This window comes from Misgurnus anguillicaudatus, chromosome 11 (assembly GCF_027580225.2).
Source record: "Misgurnus anguillicaudatus chromosome 11, ASM2758022v2, whole genome shotgun sequence".
Lineage (NCBI taxonomy): Eukaryota > Metazoa > Chordata > Actinopteri > Cypriniformes > Cobitidae > Misgurnus > Misgurnus anguillicaudatus.
The window spans coordinates 32061764-32086383 of NC_073347.2; the positions used below are offsets into that span (position 1 = coordinate 32061764).

A 24620-nucleotide genomic window follows, 5' to 3' on the forward strand; every position below is an offset into this window, starting at 1 on the left:
ATTTCTAATTAATGGCGAGCTAGCACTTTTTTGCCATTAATGCCATATTAAAGTCTAAGGACAAAAGGTGGGCTACACCAGCAGTGTGTGTATGGTTTTATGTGAATATACAGTCAGTGTATCGTTTTAAGCCGTCGTCAAAATGACAAATCTCCTAATTTATAACTTTTATGCCTACAATATGGTAGGTTAATTAATAGTTTGTTAATTTGCAGCTTTTCTTTTAACAGTCCTTTAATTGAACCATTACCTTTACTATATGTCTAAAAGAAAACACTTGTGACTCCTGCACTAAGGGTTAAAAACGTATCCCCTTCATATTAATCTACATGTGACAAACTTAAAAAAAATTATTGTCTAGTTTGATATTCAGACAGTTAGTGATTTCACACATAACTTACCGGTATACACACCGTGTGTCTCAATCAGCTCCCTTGTTCAGTAGTCAGGGCACTGATCAGGGAGTCGGCCATTTTAAGGGCTGTCTCAATCGCAAAATCCGTTCAGTGCACTGGAACGTTCGTTCCCTAAAAATTCCCACAATGCAACGCAAAAACCAGTGAGCATCGATGTTCCCTATGTTCCCTAACCGGAAATCACGTGACCTTTTCTGAATCTCGCCAACCGAACATCACGTGATCCAACTCAATAAACTTTATGAAATGTTACAGAACTTTTATAAAGACAAACGTTTGTTTTAGTTGTAAATATAAACACACATTGCTACACAGTAAGGGACCACAATCTACTCAATATTTTAAAGAATAATATTTATTTAAAATTGTAAATATATTTATTACATTTAAAATGTAATTATATGCCTCCAATTTTATGCACAGATATGTAAGAGAATAATGACAGCATTTTTCACAATGTACTGTTTTTAAAATTAAGTCAGAGAGATGTTGGTTTTGCCGGTTGTTGATGAGTAACAGCTGTGAGTGATTACAACGCGATTAAGCAGCCGTGACAGAAAAATAAGTGTACATCGTCCCAATGTGAAGTGAGCTAGGGTCTTTACCAGTGCCCGAACCTGTGTACACGATATACTGATTCACGACCTCGGGAGCTAGGGAACGAATTGAGACACACGGACAGTGATATGTAGTTTGTTTTCACTCTGTTCCAAACGCCATGTTTTCATGACGACTGACCAGAAAAGACGCACGTGACGTCATATAACATGACTCCCGATTGTTAAAATAAGTCTCAAATTAACGATAAATCATGCAATAAACTTTAACAACGGAGACACACGTATGCAACTACACTGAGACGCACAAAACTGCATGCGTCTTGCGGAAGAACATTGTAACCGGCGCTACTTCTCTCCGTTTAAGTCTATGGACAAGTCACACAGGTACTGTGCTACTCCGCAGCGCGCGGGTATCCGCCGGACTAAAATAATCCGAAAATAAACACTTATTATATGTGTACCATGGTGATTCAGTATAAGACAAAAACACGGCTTGAAAAATTTATTCGTGATGTACTCGCTCATTATAAACATAACGTAAACATTTTGTAAGATTTGAACAAAAAAGTTGCATCACAAGCTGATTCTCACTCTGCGTGTGTTTCGAGCTGAATGACAGTCGGTAGCAGGTACAGATAAGTAGAAGAAGAGGGTGACACCATTTGCTAAGCGGGGAGGTTTTCATTTTCTACCTTAACATATACATTTTAAACCACAAACTAAGGAGTATGTTTTGGACATTATTTAACCTTGTCAAAGACGAACAAACATTTTAGAATAAATAAATTTCTTGCTCCAAGTTTTAGGGGTGCTGAGCTCCTTTTTAGGGGTGCTGAAGCACCCCTAAAAAGGGGCTAGCCTCGCCCATGGTTCAGATATTGAAAACACAGGAAAAACAAAGAAAACTGTATGTGATTCGTGTATACAGTTGTAACAGAAGAGTAATGCTCGCTCCATCAATCAGTTTTCTCTTACGTAAGACTCGCACCCGTCGCCAGCTCCCCAGGCTTCCGCTCGTAATGAGATCCAATTGGAGAAGGAGCTCTCGTGGCCTCTGATGGGTGTCACATGTGGAAGCGATTGGTGAATCTCGTGCCGTCGACAGTAAGCGTGAAGATCAGAAAGTTCTGGGTGTGTCTGAGCGGCTCCAGTGTGAGCTGTTTATATCTGAGGCTTCTGTGCCTCTCAGGGGCCGACATGTGGGGGCCTGAATTCACTAAAAAGAGCAAAAACCTGTATGTTATATTCACCCCTTTAACTTTATATATTGAACATTGGGTTATAAAGGCACAAACTCAGCAAATGGGTCAAATTAACCCAGAAATGTTTATATTTCACTTAACAATGGGTTAAAGGGGACATATCATAAAAATCTGACTTTTTCCATGTTTAAGTCCTATAATTGGGTCCCCACTGCTACCATCAGAACTGACATCAAAGTTATATCATCGTCATCATCATCATCACGTACCTTAATTTAGAAAACCACTACTGACAGTAACGAATGGTAATGTAAATTTGGCAGAAAAATAAGCTCATTTTCATGTGTGTTTAAACAATGTTTAAAAAAATCTTAATGGTTCTAAGGCAAGCCTAATTTTCTCTATGCAAAACATAAATTTGCATGAAATGAGAGCAGATCTGTAAATTTGCAGGTTGTAATCAGACTCTTAAACCATTTCTTAAAAAAGACCTGGAAAACAAACCTTAACATTTTTACCGATAAAATAGCTATTTACATTACCATATATTTATATGCTTAAAAACTTTCTTTATAATTTTTTTTCTTCATTTTTCTTTCTTAGATTTTATTGTCTTATTTTATTTGTACAGTCTGATGGAGAAATGTTGTTGTGTTTATTGGTGCTTAATAAATAAAAATACAAATATTTTACCATAAGCCCAATCCAACGGTCTGATAAGAGAGTCCTGTTGGAGGAATATGAGGAAGATGGTGTACACACTAGCACACTAAATGACAGGTGATATACAGAAGACTTTTAATACCAAACAAACAAGATTATTAGTTAAAATGAATGAATGAAACTAGTTTAGTACAGCTAGACATTCACAAACTAATGTTTGAAATTTAATTTCATAACTTTTGGCAGGTGTTTCCTGATTCAGACTTTTAAAATAAACACTCTAAAATTAACAGCAATGTCAAACAAGAACATTTTTGGTTCTCCAAAGTACAAATGATTCTTAAAAGAAATGTTTCTTTCATAACTTTTTATAGTCTAAAGCCGAAGGTATACTAGGGCTGTCCGCATGACATCAATACATCATCAGGAGGGTCCGCGGTCCTCGTACATCAGCGCATGCGTGTGGAAATTGAGACAGGACACTCCACCACAAAGGCAATAGACAGCGTTTGAACACCATTGTCTTTTGTTCTTTTATTTTCCCTTCTTCCAAGAACAATAAGCTGTTTTCGTCGCCATAATATTTAATTCCTGTTCTTTGTTTTCTTCTTATTTGTTCCAGGGTTCCCACACCTTAGTTAACTTCAAATTCAAGGACCTTTCAAGGACTTTCCAGGTCCAATACCCTCAAATTCAAGGACTAAATGTGGGAACACATTTCAAGTGAGAGCAAGGTTACATTGTGTTACCTTTAAAAGTAACATTGTTCGCGCTACGTCACTGCGGTGACACTTTGGGGACGCCTCCAGAGGTAAATGTGTCTGAATGTGTATATCAAATTCAACCAATGGTGAGGCTTAAAGACAAAGACAGGGTGATGCAGGAGCCAGGAAGTATATCGCTATTTGAAATATTGCCAAAGACGGCCTTACAGGGATGCAGGAAGTATGGCAAGGGAGACGCAGCGTCTCGTTCCCTTCTCAGAAAATAACAGTTACATACGTAACCCGAGATGTTTTCATGTGTCAAACACAACTATGCAAAAAAGCATTTTGGTATGAATCAACATTCGCATACAGAAGATATACTGTAAGCATTTAAAGCAAACCGTTTACCATGTGTGCTTAAAAAGTCTAGAATTTTTATGATATTATCCTACACTACACAGGGAATTATCTAGATTTTTCTTTTTCTTGCATAGATCCAAGCACTATCAATGACCTGTATCTATGTATGTATATTTTCAAAAACTTCCCAGGGCCTTAAATTTTCCCTCCCAGATTCACAAACTTTGAAGGATTTCAATGACCCGTGGGAACCCTGTTGTTCTAAACTTTGTTTGCAATGGTGAATCCGCTACTTTTCTTCATCTATTCTTAATTTTGAATGTACTGTCAATGTCGCGAATCAGTGCTGCCTTGACGGCCTAGTAGAGTAATAATTTGAATAAGAAATTATTTGTATTGCCTAGTGTAGGAGACGGCCATCCGTGCGTACTGTAGCCGCGGTGAAGCCTATGTTAGTATACTTTGAAAGCTGCACGGACGCGTACGTAACACGGAAAAAAGTATACCAGGCCCTTAAAGCAAGGGTTTTCAAACTTTTTGATGGCAGGGACCCCCACATAATGTATGATGAACCTTTACCGAGGGACCACTTTCCTAAAATATATATCCTTATTTTTATAAAATAACATTTAAATTGTGTTAGATAAATAGTAATTGTGATATTATAAAGACGGCCTATACATATAAATTTTTGCTTTGTATATTTTCTCTTGAAATTTTCTGGGGACCCCTTGGAACCTTCTGGGAACCAACCCCATACCCCAGTAAAAAAGGTCCTGTGGATTGAAGGTTTTTTATGGAACCATACAGTCCAACAATTTTCAGACAATTTTCAGAACCTTATTACTGTATTACCGATGAAAACAAACGGAAAGCCCCTGAGAAGCTCGGTCAGGCCTTCCTCATCTGTAAGCCATGTGCATGTGCATTAGAGTCGTGCATAATAAGCCCTTCGAGGGATCTAATGGATTATGGGCCGAACACATGAAGATGTACACAAAGAGCCGGGTCAAACAGAGCAGCATTGTGCAGTGACATTAGTCTTGCCTAATGAAGGTTCTGGTGAATAAAGAAGAGTTGAGTAAGTAAATAATGTATTGGTGTTGTTTCGAGGGGGGGATTTCTTTCAGCCTATGAAGTCATGGGAGCCGTAGAGAATGTATTTATGAGGACACATGACATCACTTCCCCTGAGGGGGCGACAAGGTTGTCATAAATACACACATGTGACCGGTTCAAAGGACATACAGCAGAATACTTTTTTTAACTGGTATATGTACCCTGTACAATGCCAGTGCAACATGGTTAGAAAAGCCCAAAAAGTCCTCCTAGTGGGACTCTTGTTGTGGACACATCCCAGCATCTATCTAACCCAACATTACTCAAAATAAATCAGTCTAGTCCAATTTGTAAAGTCATGCTGGTCTAAAATAATCTTTTAGCAAGGTAATCTGACCTGGCAGAATGTTTGTAAATCCTTGCATACAATTTTAGTCATATTTTGGATGAGACGAAAAGTGTGTGTTCAGTTAAACAGAACAGAAGCCAGATTCATACAGATATGCTTAATGAAAGAGTGCAGATGGATATATTTCAGGCTTTTGACGGACTGACATTCCCGGAGAACGGCCTGAGGATCAGTGTCACTTAGTGAATAATAGATGTTGTTTATGGGAGTATATATTCAATCTGACCCATGAGGTTATATACAGACCGGACTGCAAGACATGAGGAGAGCAAAAGAGATTGCGATATGACAGATGATGTTCATTTAGGGACTTTATGGGTCATCGTGAATCTCCACATGAAACACATAAACACGGTTATGTAGTCATGTTTCAGTATGTCGTATGACTCAAGCATCCATAAAACACACCTTCCAAGGGAAAGACATTTTTGAGATCTCTTTTGAAACTATTTGTTATTGTCATGTTTAAATAAAGTTATTTTAGATTCTGCTTACATGTCTGTCAAATGTGATTGAGACTGAGCCTAATTCACATCTGCCAGCAGGTGGAACCTTGTGTCCTGCTGTAAGCCTCCAATGTGACATCTGCCACGCTCTCTCTCTCTCTCTCTCTTTCTCATGCTCTCGCTCGCTCGCTCGCTCTGAGTACTTCATCCTGTTAAACCTAATTCAAAAGTTATTTTGGTTTCAGAAGAGACCCCAGAAATGTCATGGTTTCTATGCACATTCATTTTAGGTCTTTACGTGAACAGTTATCTCAGTGTGACTCATTTGCATTTTTATCATAATCGTCATCATTTAAATTACAAACTCACACACACACAAACTCATCTTCATCATTATCATAACACACATGCACTCATCATCATCCTCATCACACACACAGGCTCTATGTTTCGTGCATCGTCTGTCTGTCCGCCTGTTTGTGGGTGGCAGTCAGGAAGCAGAAGTGTGAGAAATTAACGAATAGTTGCTAAATGTTGCCTGCGGTTTCAAGCTCTTAAATATGTCTGATAACAGTGTGTGACTGATAATGTTTTACATGTTTAAAAATGATTCAGAATAAGGAACTGTGAGGCTCAGAATAAATGTGAGTGAGACAAAAACAAAATGGGAGAAGTTTTGGTAAGGGAAAAACACAAGCTTTTGAGATGAGCTCAAAGCATTCGATAGTACAGAGTTTTCTTGGGTCATGGTGTGCCTCATGTCGTTCCAAACTCGTAAGACCTTCGTTCATCTTCAGAACACAGTTTAAGATGTTTTAGATTTAGTCTGAGAGCTTGTTGGGAGGGTCAAAATGTATGTACGGTATACTGTCCATGTCCAGAAAGGTAATAAAACATCATCAAAGTAGTCCATGTGACATCAGTGGGCCAGTTAAGCCGAAAGTATACTAGGGATGTCCGCGTATGCGCGCCGTCCGCATGACGTCATTTTCGTCATCAGGAGGGTCCGCGGCCGGCCGCGCAGTCCGTCCGCGTGCAGCCCAAAACTTGAGACCGCGCGGACAGTGCGCGTACAGTCCGCGTACAACAGCGCATGCGCGTGAAAATATTCACTCCACTACAAACAATTATACAAAGGAAATAGACAGCATTTGCACACACACTATTGTTTTTCTTCTTTCATTTGTATTTCTTCCAAGAACAGAAAGCTGTGGAGCATGTTTGTTACCATATTGTTTGATTCCTGTTCTTTGTTGTCTTGTTGTTTGTCCTAAACTGTGTTTGCAATGGTGGATCGGCTATCCTAATGTTTTAATGTACTGTAAATGTCTCCAAATCAGTGCTGCACTGACGGCCTGGTAGAGTAATAATTTGAAATAATAAATCATTTGTATTGCGTATAGTGTCGAACGCGGCCATCCGCGTGTAGCCGCGGGGAGTATACTTGGAAAGCTGCGCGGACGCGTGCGCGCGCGAGCTGGACACGGACGCGGAAAAAAGGTATACCCCGGCCTTTAGAACGTGCATGAAGCATCAAAAAATACATTTTGGTCAAAATATAACAAAAATTACGACGACTTTATTCAGCATTGTCTTCTCTTCCGCGTCTCTTGTGAAGCGCGAGACTAAAGTCACATGACTGCAGTGACGCGGCTGACGTGTTATCTGGTGCGCCCCAGCTGTTTTTTTTATTTGTTTGTTTTTGTGCGGCCGGGGTTCGTTTACAGTCTGAGGGAGACGCACGCTGTAAGTTTGAAAAAAAAAACTTTGCAAACATGTCTAAGGATAACACTTCATCCGCATCACTGCAGTCATGTGACTTTAGTCTCGCGCATGTGCTTCACAACAGACGCGGAAGAGAAGACAATGCTGAATAAATTCGTAATTTTTTTTACTTTTTGGACCAAAATGTATTTTCGATGCTTCAACACATTCTAACTGTTACACTGATGTCACATGGACTACTTTGATGATGTTTTATTACCTTTCTGGACACGGACAGTATACAGTACATACATTTTCAATCGAGGGTTAACAAGCTCTCTGACTAAATATAAAACATCTTAAACTGTGTTCCGAAGATGAGCGGAGGTCTTGCGAGTTTGGAGCGACATGAGAGTCATTAATGAAATTATTTTCGTTTTTGGGTGAATATCCCTTTAAGAGATGATGCAAAATAACAGTCTATATTAGAGCTGTGACGATACATCGCGTTCCCCATTAAAAAGACCTGCCTGAAATCGATTCTGAATCGCAAGGCTCCGATTCTGTGTTTCATGCACAGCTTGTGCGTTTACAGCTCTGTGATCAGTAGGAAGTCCTTATCAATCTAAAATCACTATGAGTTTGAGTCGTTTATAATGTGAATTTAAAAAAGCAACAGTCGTCAAACACAATCATTCAAAATATTTTTATTAGCATGAAAACACCTGAAACAATCTGAAGAACAGCGATATAAATATTAATTTAGACACTTCCTGGAATAGCGTTTGTAATGCTACTTCTTCTTTGGCATAAATGCCGTTTTCACACAAGAGCGCCCTCTGGCTTTTGGATGTGGCAGCATTTCACCGCAATTCATTCAAATTCATTCATTAAGAAAACGCGCATTTGCACGATTAATCGTCACAGCTCTAGTCTATATAGTAACTTATAATAACTGCATAGACAGGTATGTACACTGCAAGCGAGAAGTGAATGACTGGCACTTTTACAATAAACAATGAGGACTAAATATTAACTCTTTATATGTTTATATATATGATCTGTTTATGCTGATGACCAATTTTCATGTCCTCGTCATGGGCTTCACAAAGCCGCAGGCCAGTGTGCCAGTGTGTGTGTGTGTGTGTGTGTGTGTGTGTGTGTATTAATGAGGGGTGTGTGATCACAGTTTTGTCTTGTTTAATAATTCACTTGTCCTGGGACAGTCCATTTCTGAACATGTCCATTAGAGATGTCACACACCTTGTGTGCTGACACTGAGCCACTGTTGTAATAGACCAGAGGTCACAGGTTAGCATAGCAAACACATGACCCTTAACACTAATGTGCTTAGACACTCTTGAAGTCATTTAGCACAGGTTAGAAATGAGCCCCTACAGAGCTCTCTCGCGCACAGAGCTACATCTGTCTCCAAACATAAATGACTTTTTTGTTGTTTCGGGGATTTCGCCCTTTAATGGATGGGATGGGTAAGAAAAAGGGATGGGTTTTGGACCTGCATTATCCTTATTGAGGTTTTTAAGACAGATGCCCTGATAAGACTCATGTGAATGCTATAAGCAGTATTTCTGCACTAGGCTGACTTTGACAACAATTGCGAGTTGAGCAGTTGAGAAAACAGCTTTCAAAACCAACCAAATACAACACTTAAACACGCATGCATGCACGTACGCACACACACTCTTTCATTTTGATCTTCGTCATCATCATCATCACACACAAACCAATCTTCATTATTATCATCATACATACAAACTCATTTTCATCATACACAAACTCATAATCTTCATCACCATCTTCATCATCATTACCGGTGAACCATTACCATTAACAGCAGTCTGTTACTAACTTCACCCTTATCCAATATGTATTAATGTGCAAAACACAGTCACCTTCATTATCATCATCATCATCATCATCTCGATAAAAACTCCTTATCATCATCATCATTACACACAAACCCATCTTCATCTTCATCACATACATACAAACTTATCTTCATCATACACAAACTCATCATCTTCATCCCCATCTTCATCATCATTACCAGTGAACCATTACCATTACCAGCAGTATGTTACTAACTTCACCCTTATCCAATATGTATTAATGTGGAAAAACACATTCACCTTCATTATCATCATCGTCATCATTACACACAAACCCATCATCATCATCATCCTCACACACAAACTCATCCTTATCATACACAAACTCTTCATTACCAGTGAACCATTACCATTACCAGCAGTCTGTTACCAACTTCATCCTAATCCAATATCTATTAATGTGCAAAACACAGTCACCTTTATCATCATCATCATATCGAAAAAAACCTCCTTATCATCATCATCATCATTACACAAACCCATCTTCATCATTATCACATACGTATAAACTCATCTTCATCATAAACAAACTCATTATCCTCAAACACAAATTCATCCTTATCATACACAAACTCATCATCTTCATCACCATCTTCATCATCATTACCAGTGAACCATAACCATTACCAGCAGTCTGTTACTAACTTCACCCTTATCCAATATGTATTCATGTGAAAAACACAGTCACCTTCATTATCATCATCATCTCGAAAAAAAAAACGTATCATCATCGTCATCATTACACACAAACCCATCTTCGTCATCATCTTCACACACAAACTCATCCTTATCATACACAAACTCATCATCTTCATTACCAGTGAACCATTACCATTACCAGCAGTCTGTTACCAACTTCATCCTAATCCAATATCTATTAATGTGCAAAACACAGTCACCTTCATCATCATCATCATATCGAAAAAAAACTCCTTATCATCATCATCCCCATCATTACACAAACCCATCTTCATCATTATCACATACATATAAACTCATCTTCATCATAAACAAACTCATTATCCTCAAACACAAACTCATCATCTTCATCACCATCTTCATCATCATTACCAGTGAACCATAACCATTACCAGCAGTCTGTTACTAACTTCACCCTTATCCAATATCTATTAATGTGCAAAACACAGTCACCTTCATTATCATCATCATCATCTCGATAAAAACTCCTTATCATCATCATCATCATCATCATAACACACAAATCTATCCTTAGCATCATCCACACATACAAACTTATCCTCATCATACACAAACTCATCATCTTCATCCCCATCTTCATCAACATTACCAGTGAACCATAACCATTACCAGCAGTCTGTTACTAACTTCACCCTTATCCAATATGTATTCATGTGAAAAACACAGTCACCTTCATTATCATCATCATCTCGAAAAAAAAAAACGTATCATCATCGTCATCATTACACACAAACCCATCTTCGTCATCAACCTCACACACAAACTCATCCTTATCATACACAAACTCATCATCTTCATTACCAGTGAACCATTACCATTACCAGCAGTCTGTTACCAACTTCATCCCAATCTAATATCTTTTAATGTGCAAAACACAGTCACCTTCATCATCATCACCATTACACAAAAACCCATCTTCTTCATCATCATACATACAAACTCATCATCTTCATCCTTATTACCAGTAAACCATTACAGCAGTCTGTTGCTAACTTCATCCTGCACACGTATCCAATATGTATGTGCTACAGTTGATGCCAACGCCTGACCTTTGACTTCTGATCCTCAAAGTTGACAAAGTTAAATGCTAAGCACAGCTGACACATTATCTGAGCGTGTACGCGAGAAATCTCTCCCTCTCTCTCTCTCACACACATACACATGCAAACTCTCTCTCTCATTTTCTCTCTGGGGCCATGAAACGTTACTGTGACATCCGATACCGCTTGATTGGGCCAAGGGCTGTCTGACCCACTGCCTGTCAGCAATTACCTCACGTTAAAAATCCCCCTCGAGTTGCAAATTCAATCAGTCAGGGCTATCATTGCCATCCCTGTCTCCAAACTACTGAGCTGTAAACTAAATTACTATGGCGACCTCTCTAACAATCAGATCTCTTATCCTGTTGATCGATATCTGAATTTGTCTACAGGCGGCGGTGGAACTCCAAAACGTCTTTTGCGTTTTAGATGTGGGCCGATGAAATCTTTAGTTCAGTTTGAGAATCAGGAGCTGGAAAATGATCTCGGGCTCGTGATGAACTGCACAAGACAGAGGACGAAATTTAGTTGATGGTTCAGAACATATCTAAAGTTATCAAATTATGGGGAAATTCCTAAATGGTTTCTAACGTTTTAGTGTTTACTTTATAGATTTAACCCTTGTGGTTGACTGGAGCCCCTAATGTAGTAGGTGCCGTGTTTCCCTTTAATTTCTAATGTCTAGCTGACTTCATTAAAACCAGAAACGTAAAATAAAAAGATTTAAATAAAAAAAATCTCGGAAAGCTACAATGAATTCAGTTTTTTTTGTTTTAGCCTGATTAAATGTGTATAGTGAGAGTCTCTCAATATGATGGTTAATTCAGTACATATACAGTATGGCGTTCATGTAAAATGAATGATGCGTTAATGTGCTTCTATGTTTTTATGTCTGTGTTTTTGCAGGATTCTTTGGGACGATGCATTTGTGGCCAGTGACCGATCGTTCTCTGCATGATGATGGAGGAAGTGGTCAGAATGATGGTCGTAAGGCTGTGTGTGCATAACAACAAGTCACAGATGTTACTGACAGCTGCCATTATGTGTGACTGATGTCTTTATGTGTCGTCTGGAAAGAAAGAGAACAGAAATGTTATAAAAAATGAGAACTTGAATAGATTTGACACGCAACATGTAATCCTCCCAATCTGTGTGCATGTGTAAAAATATACACACTCCTTTCTATTGTGCATTGTTTTTTTTAAAGAAATGCACTTCTCTTAACTCCGTGTGTGTATGTGTGCATGCTCTTGATGTGTCTATGCGATGTGTGGTCAGAGCCGGACTTAGTGGTTTGGGTTTGACCACGGTGGCTCTCAGCTGCTGGCCGTGTCTCTTTTCTCTGATAGAAATGGGCATTATCATTTGTTAAGTGCCCTCTCTGCCTCTGGCCAATAACTCTTAACGCAGCCTGTGGTCACTCTGAGCGATCAGGAGGGTAAAATATTCATTGCTAAGGAGTGGTGGTTTTCCTATGGCCAGGTCTAAAAGCTCGAACTGGTTTTGCGTCTTTTAACCAGGCCTCTAAAAGTCAATCACTGAGGGATTAGTGAAGTAGAAATTTCCACAGACATGTGTTGAGATGACTGCAGCTGTCAGGGACAATAATCACTGCAATCCGGAGTATTAATCACTGCAATGGAAAGTATTAACTACTGCAATCAGGAGGAATAATAAAAAAGTGCAAGAGAGTCTGGCTTTTAATCCAAGGGTCACCGGTTCGATCTCAAAGCAGGTAGATTGTGACTGAGGTGCCCTTAAGCAAGGCACATTACCCCAATTGCAATGCTCTCTCTGTGTGTGTGCATGTGTGTCTACTCACTTGGATTGGGTTTTTACATTTACTAATGAATACTGAATAATAAATAAAAAGGTGCAAAGATTACAGAAATCGGGAGTATTAATTACAGCAAAGTAATTATTGAAGGATAATGACTACTAAAGTGAGGATCAATCACTGCAGGCAATGTTTAAGATCACTGTAATCAATATTAAACAGGGCTCAACATAAAGGACTGCCAGGTGGCCCGGGGCAAGCGTGAGAAACGTTCGGGCCAGTAAAAAGTATTGTCACTTGCCCGTTAGGGCCAGTGCCTCACCCTCAGTCACTAAAATATATTTGGAAGCAGACGTTTACTTGGGTAAAACATGACGAAAGAAACAACGAAATATTTTGCACAGTTTGCTGTCAGTTTACAGGTAAAGCAGAAAAGTTGGGAACTTTTTTTGTTGGAACATGTCTGTTGTATATGTATCAGTGGCAGCTCGTGACTGCTCATCCGAGGTGCGCTAATTTAAAATAAGTGTTCGGAGTGTCATGTGTGTTGCTTGCGTTTTCAAAATATGTGTTTGTTGCGTTATGTTAACCATGTGCATCACGTGTTTTGTCAAAATAAGTGCTTGCTGCACACACATCAAAGCCGTTTGTGGTGAAGGAGGCGCTCATGTTCACAAAATTCACGCAAGACACTCCCTTAACAGTAAACTCTGATTACGCATGAGATTATGCGAGTATCTGGCAAGCTCGAGCGTCTCTTTTTTCATAGACCGGTTGGACGCATCTGCAGCAGGCGCGTGATGCACACAGGCATCTCTCGACGCGCAGAACACATAGAAGTCACCGGCCGCCACTGATATGTATACAATTATATTTGACTTTTGAATTATTATTTTGAAATATGTGACAGTGACATTTTTTTATTGGGGCCAGTAAAAAAAATTGGCAGGGCAAGTGAATACCTAAACCACTGGCCCGACCAGGCCAGTATAAAAAAATATTTGCATTGATTTAATACCTAATTAGATAAAAATGGTTTACTTTTACTTTTCTTGAGTAAAAGTACAAAAGTACTTTTTACTTAAAGGGATACTTCACCGATTTAGCATTCAGCTTTGTATCTGTAGAAACCCGGCAGTATTACTGAATGACCATGTTTCCCTCCATCATTTCCCCCTGAGAGGAGAGATATCTGCATTTTGGTTCTGCAAAAAAGTCCTCCGATGATGCAAAAATCGTCATATTACATCATCGGAGGACTTTTTTGCAGAACCAAAATGCAGATATCTCTCCTCTCAGGGGGAAATGAGGGAGGGAAACATGGTCATTCAGTAATACTGCCGGGTTTCTACAGATACAAAGCTGAATGCTAAATCGGTGAAGTATCCCTTTAAGTAAAAGTAAAAAAATACTAGATATTTAATGTACTTAAATATTAAATATAAACCAAAAACCTGAAATTCTGAAATGTATTGGAGTAAAAATTATGATAATATGCTTTGGAATGTATGTTTTCCAAAGAAAAACACTGATAAAATACGAATACCTAAAAATTTACTTTTTTTTATAAAGTAAAAATACTTAAGTAGTGTCCGCCTCTGACTAACAACAACTACAAGCTATCAGTGTAATGGTGTTAAAGAGCACCTATTGCTACGTTATTTTGTGTATTTGGTATAATACAATGTGTTCTCGTGGTTTATGGTTAAAAAACACATTATTTTCCACATACTGTACATTATTGTTGCTCCTCTATGCCCTGCCTCCATGAAACGCACTGATTTTGTACAAAACTCATCGTTTTGAAAAGCGCAGTGTCCTCCGATTGCCATGCAGCTAACTAAAATGTTGTGACAGAAGTTAATATTGTCTTTACTACCTTATCAATACGAGCTAGATCTGATCTAGAAAATGCAGATGACCAAGCTGATTGATCAACTTTGCCAGGGTGGCTTGAGCAGAACTTAACAGATCGGTTAAGTAAGGATACTAAAACATAAAACCATGTCTGCGTTTGTGATCGTAAAAACGACAAACATCAAGCGCTACTCCGCACCGCACAAAACTCGTAGTCATGGTTTAGTCAGTCGTAAATTCTTTAAATATGAAAACATAGATGACTTATAGGCTCTGAGTCAGATGCGGGAATTATGATAATGACAGTCGTGTCCACGTCAACAGGCCCAGGAAGTAAACTGCTGTCTACAATCTGTGTGTTTGTTGTAGTCTAACCGTGCGTTTACACCAGCCGCGGTAGAGGCGGCAAAAACGCACTATTCGCGTAGTTGTGTACACTATGTAGCTTGTTTAGTATGTTGTGATTCGATCGCAGCTTAGCTTGCTGTTAGCTTAGCTGGTGACTGACGTATCCCTGTGGGCGGAGGTTAGTCAAAAAACTGTTCTACTGACAACATTAAACAGGAAGTAGAGGACTGTAGTCCAAACGGGCTGTTCACTGTAGGCTTTGAAAGGAGAATTCTGTTAAAGAAAATAAATCGTCTGGCAGTGAACTTTGAGCTTTATCATTTTACAGGTATTATTTATGCTATTATAGCAACATTACACACTAGCTAGGGTTAAAAAAATGGGATCAGAAAGAACGTGACCTTTAAGTTAGAAACGATTACTTTTGTCATCGTTTACTTTGGGATTTGTACCTTTTGCATATTGTTAACATGTACTAATACACACTTACACACTAAAGAAAATTTAAAATTGTGAATTGGATACTAGGTGCTCTTTAAAGATCACGACAATCAATATTAACTATCACTGGAATCGGTATTTAATGCAAAATAAAAAAATAAAACCCCGCTGCAATAGAGACAGAGCGCAGTTATGCAAATTTGAAAACCACGCCCACCGGGGGGGGAACGCAATCCAACCGTCTCCATTGACTTTGTATTGCGAGAAGCCAATATGTACAGCTAACAGGCCAAAGAACCCAGAAATAAGTTTTTATAAGCTGTCGAGCCGTAAAACCCAGTCTTTAAGGAGAATAAAGTGGATCGCCGACTACGTTTCCTCTAGTGGACGCAGTTCTACTAATAGAAGTACTATGAAAAGTTGCCTGTATCCATTTTTGTGTCTTTAAATGCTCGTTTTTTGGGGTCGACAGTTTATAAAAACTTATTTACAGATTAAACTTAAAAAACAGAGTAATACCTAAAAGCTGCTGTGTGACAAGGTGTACATCACGGCAAAAAAAAAAAAAAAAAAAATACGTTTTTATAAGCTGTAGACTTTAAAAAACGAGTGTTTAAAGACATAGAAATGGAAACAGGCAACTTTTTCATAGTACTACTATTAGTAAAACTGCGTCCACTAGGGGGAAACATAGTCGGCGATCCACTTTATTCTCCTTAAAGACTGGGTTTTACGGCTCGACAGCTTATAAAAACGTATTTCTGGGTTCTTTGGCTTGTTAGATGTACATATTGTCACACAGCAGCTTTTAGGCATTATTCAGTTTTTTGTTATAAGCCAGAAATAACAAGGAGGCGGCTTCTCGCAGTGCAGGGTCAATGGAGACGGTTGGATTGCTTTCCCCCCTGTGGCCGTGGTTTTCAGGTTATGACGCGCTGCGCTCTGTCTCTATTGGTATTGACACTTCTTGCGCTTGCTATTATTAAAGGACGCTGCAATCGGTATTAAAGCACACTGCGGCGAAAAATGTCATATGCATTAATGATCACTGCAATCAACATTAAAGTTGATAAAGGACAATTCAATCGACATTAACACACACTGCAATCCGGTTAAAGATCAAGGGTACTGTAGAAGGTCATTTAATCAAGGTTACCATCACTGCGATCAAAAGAAAAAAATTACTGTAATCAAGAGTGATGATCACTGGAGTCAGGAGAAATGGCGGCCAGTGACTTCTCTTCCAAGGGGCGCAAATTCAAAATATGTGTTCGGGGTGTCATGTCAAAATTATGTGTTTGCTGCATCATGTCAAAAAAAGGGCCTGCTGCACACGCTTCAACAGGGTTTATGATAAACGAGACGCTCACGGTCACAAAACACCCGCAAGACACTAACTTAACACTAAACACGTGAGATTAAGTGAGTATCTGGCCATTGTGAGTGTTTCTTTTATCATAAACCCCTTCGAATCGTCTGCAGCAGACACTTATTTTGACATGACACATGATGCGCCAAACACATATTTTGACATGATGAGCCACACATATGACGGCCTAAATGCATGTTGTGATGCACTTCGCATTGTGAGCCATTGAAAAAGTAGTCACCGGCCGCCACTGGACGTATTAACGATTTTTATCCCGATTTGCAATGATAATTCTCCTGATTCCAGCGATAATAAACGTGATCACCGTTATTTACTCCGTCATTTCCGTCTGATTCAGAACTCATTCAGACACTTGTTCTGATTTTATTCTGAAATTGACTCAGTTGAATACTCAAAACTCAATGACAGCTCTTAGTAATTACAGAGATTGTGGTATTTTTCCAGACATGTGAATATTTAATTTAATTTGTCTATTTATTACGAATCTGTCTTTGTCGAGATTGCGGATGAGCTGTAACCACATTCCAGTATGACAATCCAGTAAAAATGCCAATGTGTTTGCTAGGAATCAAAACACAAAATCCTTTGAGACTGATGCAAGCCGGTAACACGGGACGCTACTGCAGGTACCATAAGTTTCTTTATGAGTCTGTGTTGTTTTGGTGCACAGTGATTCATATCTAGATTTGAGCACGCTTCAGAAGGTCCCCCAACCCTTTGTGAGAGTATGCTCTTTTTGGGTTTTTCCAGTATAGTGTGATGCTAAACCACAGGTCACATGAGAGCAGGTTGACCTTTAAAAAGGCCCCTCAGTGTGTCACTGGGAACAATATGTTGAGTGAAAATGGAAATCAATTTGTGTGGTCTGCACAACATCAGAAGCACCGAGGCTGTTATTGGTAAGTGCATGGCTGAGTTTGACGCAATAACAAGCGGCACAAATGTGCAGTTTAAAAAGAAATGATGAGAAAATATTAATATGCATGCCTGTGCCTAAAATACCTTGCTTCAAGTATCTACATTTTCACAAAACAGCAACCACCCCAAATGCCCTAAAAATACCCAAACAGTACAAGCCCTAAATATATTTTAATAATTACCCAAACGTTTAGACCTACAACAGGTTTGTCAAGCCAGTTTCTCTGGCTCACCCTTTCTCCTTCTGATCTGTACGTTTGCCATGGCTGTCACTGGGATCTACGCAGTGGTTTTTCTTCTTTCACTTCAGGCCTCAAATCACATCTGTGGGGCCCGTAGGCGTCGCACCGCCGGATCCACCCGTGCACAGCCAGACCCCGGTGGCATGCTCGGTCAGCCATGCTGGCTCAGCCCGCGCCAGTTGTGGCAGGTGTGGCCTCAACAGAGCGGCGGAGAGGGAAACTGCAGGCTGCACACCACACTGCCATTATCACATGCTGCACCTCACCACACACACAGCAGGCTTGCCAAAGATCTATAGAAAAGGGTGTTTACATATCTCAGTGTGATTTTTTTTTACTCTAAAGTGTATAACACGCAAGCAGAAAATGATACAACACAGCAAAAACACAAATGAGGAAACGCTATGGGTCTCCACCTAAGGGTTCTGTATAAAAAGGCTCATGGCATGCCACATAAATACTTCACATCATGACAAACACCTGAACGATGCAACTTGCCTACAGTTTACTTCAATAGAGACCAAGCAGACACGATATACACTATCGGGTGATTCTCGCAAAATAAGACTTATGAGGAGTCATGAAACATTTCGATTAAAAAGTAAATGCTATCAAAATAAGAAGCATACAGTTACAAACATCTCTTCATTTACTATTTTGCACATGATTTCAAATTACATCATACAAACCAATTTTGTTGTTTTTTCCACATTTAAGGAGGGAATTTTCATTACCGCAACGTGTCCATGACTGGATTTGGGTTCTTTAACATGGAAATATTTATAATAAAAAAATCTAAAAAAATAAAAAGCTTCAGTGCATATTATACTATAAACATTTTCAGTAAAGAAACATGTGGTATTTGGTGATCATTGGTAAATGTAGAGACAACCCAGTTGGCACCTTGACGTCAATTCAACATCAACACGACATCAAAATGGACGCCAAAATGACGCCACAAAACAGGTCAAAAATGAAAGTCATCTCGACGTCAAAGCGTCCACGTCAACCCGATGCCAAGATCCCGACCTCCGCTGATGTCATCAGCGTCCAAGTCAACGAGACAATGAAGTCATGATCAAGACACCAATGGGGAACACCCGCTGGATCACTCCACGCCAAATCAACCCAACTCCGGAAAATCTCCTGCCTCCAACCTCCTATTTTGATGACTTTTCTGGAGAAAGCAACACCAAAATGATGAAAAAGGTCAAAACGCCAAATGCAACAGATATACAAAAACTGTCGTACATATATATGACTCCATCTTACAGAGTTTTAAAAAGTAACACTGAAGCAGAGTCAAAAGCTGCAATTTTTCACTTTTGCCTTTCTATCATCATCTCTGTTTGAAAACTAAAATTACAACTTGCTTGCAGAGTTACATGGATGATAAGTTCAACTTCCACACAACCGCTGCATCTGGTCAACAAAGTCACCATTATGCCGATTAGTGTTTCCCTCAGTTGGGCATATGGGTCTTGAAGCTTAGAGTTAGTGTTCTTTTGTTCATTGTGTTTATAAAACACATGTGTTAGAGCAGAGGAAGATGATATAGGTAAAGTTTTAAACTGTTAATATGTTAAGTGTTGTGATTCAATGATCTCAAACTAAAAAATAATCACTGAATGTAAATTATAATTTTATGTTCTGTCAAACATGTGATACTCCTGTGCTGTAAAAATCCATCTAGCTTTTAGAGTATTTTTTTCACACAAATCTAATCTGTGGTATCAGTCAGATACCCTGAGACATCAACAATCAGCCTATGAAGCTCAACCATGGTGACAATCAATAACAAAGCTTCATGCCGCAATGCATGCTGGGTACCAGGATTGTAGAAAACTCATTGATAACTCCCATCATGCATTGCAACATGACAAAATTGTGCAACTTTCTTACAATTTACTGTCACCATTGTTGAGATTTGTATCAGAAGTCATGAAGTTTCTAGCATTACGTTTTTATTCAAAACACTTTCACATAGTTTGCACACTGTTTACGTAGAGCATCCCTTATTTATGCTTTATCTCCTTATATTTCTTTCATCATTTCATGTCTTAACGTTAGGCAGCATAACATATAAGCATGCAGTATTAGATAACGTGATAAGTTTACTTCTTAACCAAGCAATGAACAAGTGCTCTTAATAAAACACTGTTGTAATTGCCAAAAGAGGAGAGTCAGATAAGAGAAGGTTAAGGGACAAATGCACAACCAAAGGAAACACCAATCGGGACAATGGTGACTCACTTTATCAACCAGATTTACAGCAGCTGTATTGAAGCCAAACATCCCTCATGCAACTCTACAAGCAAGTTGCAATCCCAGTTCTCAAACAGAGACGATGACAGAAAGGCAAAAGCGAAAGACTACAGCCCCCGACTCCGCCCCAGTGTTACTTTCTAAAACTCTGCAAGATGGAGTCACATACACAAGGAAGTTTTTATATATCTATTGCATTTAATATTTTGACCTTTTTCATCATTTTAGTATTACTTTCTCCAGAAAAGTCACCAAAACAAAAAAAATTAGATACAGGAAACCCTCCAAAATCAAGCCGACCCGACACGGAACGATCCAGCAGGTGCTCCCCACCAACGTCCCAATCATGACCTCACCATCTAATCAACTCAAACACTGATGACACCAGCAGAGGTCAAAATCCTGACATCAAACCGACATCGACACTTTGACGTCAAAATGACTTTCATTTTTGACCTATTTTGTGGCGTCATTTTGACATCCATTTTGATGTCATATTGATGTTAAATTGATGTCAAGGTGCCCACTGGGAATAATAAGGAATATATTTTCTCATCCTCCGCAACAATTTTCAATCATTGTTTAAGCCCACAAGGAACTAATATTTTCAAAAACAAAAATTGTTGGAAGGGACATAATTGACTGTGACAGTCAAGATGGCTACCAGGTAAACAGTTCTTATTTTTCTCTCCAGATAAAAGTTGAAATTTTCTTTGTTATAGTACCTAGATGACTTTGTAGTTCTCATTACCGAAACATGAGTTTGTAAATGCATATATTTAATGTAATATCATGTTACGGTAATGATAATTTTTGATAATGATAATCTAAAAAATTTTAATAATTCTATAGGAAATTTTTTTTTAAATCCTCTAAAAATAATGGTTATAGTAATTTCAAACCTTAATCTTATATGTGAAAAAAAATTGGCTTCAAGGGCTTTTTAAAAATTCTGATGCTGGACACCTAAATCTGGATTTCGTGAGAATCACCCTATAGCAAATATAAAAAGCACACATGAATACTTCAATAGAGACCAAGCAAAAAAGTGAAATAATCTTAGTTAAATTAGACTTTGCTGGACTAGAAGTAGTAAAGCTACAGGCACCTGTCTAAGTTTTAAAATGGGTTAGTTGGTCAAATGCTCTCAATGGGACTATCCTTTAAAAAGGTCCTAACATGTACCGTTTATGTACAGATGTTTACATTTTTGGTACCAGTATGTAGGTACTAATATAAAGTCTTTACACTCTAAGAAAGTATGTGTTAAATTTGTTAAACTATTTAACACATTATGTGTCATTTCGTGTTGATTTTGTTTTCAAATAAATAAAAGGGACAACACAAGATGTGTTAAAACAACACAAAGTGTGTTGTTCCAAAAATAACACAGAGATGTGTTAAAGACAAAACAGATGACACTCCTTAACTAGACACAAGATGTGTTATTTTAACACATTCGTTTTAAGAGTGTAGGTGCAAAGGGGTACTTTTTTAAAAGGGTACCGCCCCAACGAGAGGTGGGGACCATTTTTGCTTACAATGCAGCATGGTCTGCCCAAGCTGGTTGACCAAATAGTCTGACCAACTGACATATGCCCAAAATCCCTCTAAAACATAAAAACAAACCAACATTTTGGCCAGGCTGGTAGACCAGCTAACCAACCAGGCCTTGTACACTTCTACAGAGGTGAGTTTTGCATTAGTATCCTGCCAAAATAACAAAGTGTTATGCTATAAAACAACTAAAATGCGCTACTGCTGAATCACCATGATCTTAAAAATAACTTTTAGAGATCTAACCTATAATTTGTGGAGTAAAGTCTTAACATTTAACATTCAGCAGATACTTTTATGCAAACAAGGTACGTATTTTTTTCAGCACATCTGTTCCCTGGATTCGAACCCAATGCCTTTTAAGCTGGTAACACAATGCACTCCTCAACAAAAAAATTACTATCGACAGTATTTAATGCATATGATGTATTTTTTGAAACCTAAACCATACAATGATCTCAGTGAAAATGACAAACCGGGATATTTTTATGCCCAAACCGGAATCATGAAAAGATGTGAGATGGATGGTGTCAGAGAGAGAGAGAGATGGACGGCGAGAGACATAAAAGTAAAGATATTTCTTTTGGCTTTACTGGATTGATACAGGACAGCCATCATCAGTGTATGAAATTCCATCTCAGGTTTAATATACATTGAGTCTATGAAACTCTGCCTGAGTGCAGTAAGGCCGCAGTGGTCAGGCAGTGGTCAGAAGATCTCTCTCTCTTTCAAAATTTGATAACGATCCATTGTCATTAGTTTTTTCCAACTCGGGAAACTGAGTCCAGACTTTGAAAACCTCAGCTTGAGCTCGCTATCAGCAGGTCAAAGCCATTAAAACCTCGATGGTGGTTCTTATCTGTCCCGAGCATCTCGTGCTGTAACCTCAGTGTTAGTCATGACATTAGTCCTAATGCTAGTTATTTGATATAACACATTTACATATAGTCAAAATCACAGTCCAAGTAATTGAACCCCACGGGCCATGTGAAACTATACTTGGATTTAAGACATTTGCATGCTAGTGTACTTGATGTTTAGCCAAACAGATGGATTTAAAATATACACTTGTGTTGATGCGTGTACATTTACATCATTTTCTTTTAGGAAAATGGAGCTCATTGTGTACATACAAATCTCTGTCAAATCACCCAAACTATAACGTACTCACTCTTTTAAAAAATCAATATGTTCTACCCAATGTTTAAGTTTAATGGAAATTCATAAACTATGCCAGTAAAGCCATTTTATGCTCATAAAAGCAAGCAAAGGAACTAGATGTTCTTGTTTCAGAAGAGAACTGATGGTTGGTTTAAGACGCAAGGGCGGTGCCCAAACAATCCTTACAGTACATTCAGCGGTTGTTTTTATGTCATTCTCTACTGTCTTTTATGGTTAGCGAATGCATCCCTGTATGTCTTATCTCCGAGTGTTTTGAGAATCAGCCTCACCTTGGTTTGTGGCAGTTACCCTCACCAACAGCAGGCTTTCCACATCTCTGTAAACACACCGAAACCTCATCACAAAGATGAGGTAACGGCCTCAATTTCTTCCTCTTAAAGTGAATGAAATCGTGGAGAGGAGAGTGGCTTTTAACAACCCGGCTGCAGCCACCACATGATCTTGAATCTGTCGACGGGTCACCACAGGACTCATCTGCTTGAGTGTGTGGCAGACCGTGTAGACCCATGAAGTCGGGATCACGTTATGTGGGTGATATCACTGATGCTGTCTTACCACTTGTAAAATTACAGTACCTATTTCTAAATATTGTCTGTCTGGAAGAGCAAATAACTATGACCTCAGCTCTGGCGGTCAAATTGTTTTGAGATCAGCAGTGTTTCTAAAAAATAAATTCAAACATGAGCAACTCAAAAAGTATGAGAAGGAATGATTCAGTTAAAACAACAATAAAATTGTTTACACTTTACAGGGAGGTCTCATTCATTTAGGGCTGCCTAATGATTAGTCACGACCAATCGTTTGCAGAATAAAAGTTTTTGTTTACATAATTATTATACACAGTACATCATCAACAAATATTATGTATATATAAATACAAACACATGTATGTATAATCTTATTTAAAAAAAATATTAATATAATAAATATATTTATTTATATATACACATTTAAATATTTTTTAATTATATACATGCATGTGTGTGCATTTATATATACAATTATTGTACACATTACACAAACCATTAAATATGTAAACAAAAACTTTTACTTTGCAAGCGATTAGTCGCGAATAATCGTTAGGCAGCTCTAAAGTAAATGCATTAGCTAACATGAACAAACATTAAGCAACATATTTATTTTTGTTCATGTTAGTTAAAGTGAATATGTTAAAAAAAAATCTCCTTACCTTACCCCAAGTCACAATGATAAGCTTATAATAATAATTTACAATTTGAGCTGTCATGTTTTCTCTGGAAAAAGTTTTTTAAAAATAATTCGTCTTTGTGTAATGGCGTCACGTCTGTAAAAAAAGAGGAGTCGTCGCTTCATCGCATGTGCTCCGAAAAACTTTAAGAAAACAGCTGCTGATGCTGCGTTTACACCAACTGCGGTAGAGGCGTGAACCGCGAGTGATTTCAATCGACACGAGTCAATGTGAAGACGC

General features: G+C 38.5%; 1 long non-coding RNA gene across 2 annotated transcripts in view; it reads right to left on the bottom strand.

The window, feature by feature from the left end:
* Positions 1-24620, bottom strand: part of LOC141368872 (uncharacterized) — a 196428-nt gene that overhangs the window by 74438 nt on the left and 97370 nt on the right. The window contains exons 2-3 of one of the 2 annotated variants that reach the window (XR_012372310.1): positions 18161-18462; positions 1952-2192 (exon numbers count right to left, since the gene is read on the bottom strand). This is a non-coding gene — a long non-coding RNA (uncharacterized lncRNA). The remainder of the gene's footprint in view (positions 1-1951; positions 2193-18160; positions 18463-24620) is intronic. The other variant, XR_012372309.1, reaches the window with a different exon arrangement.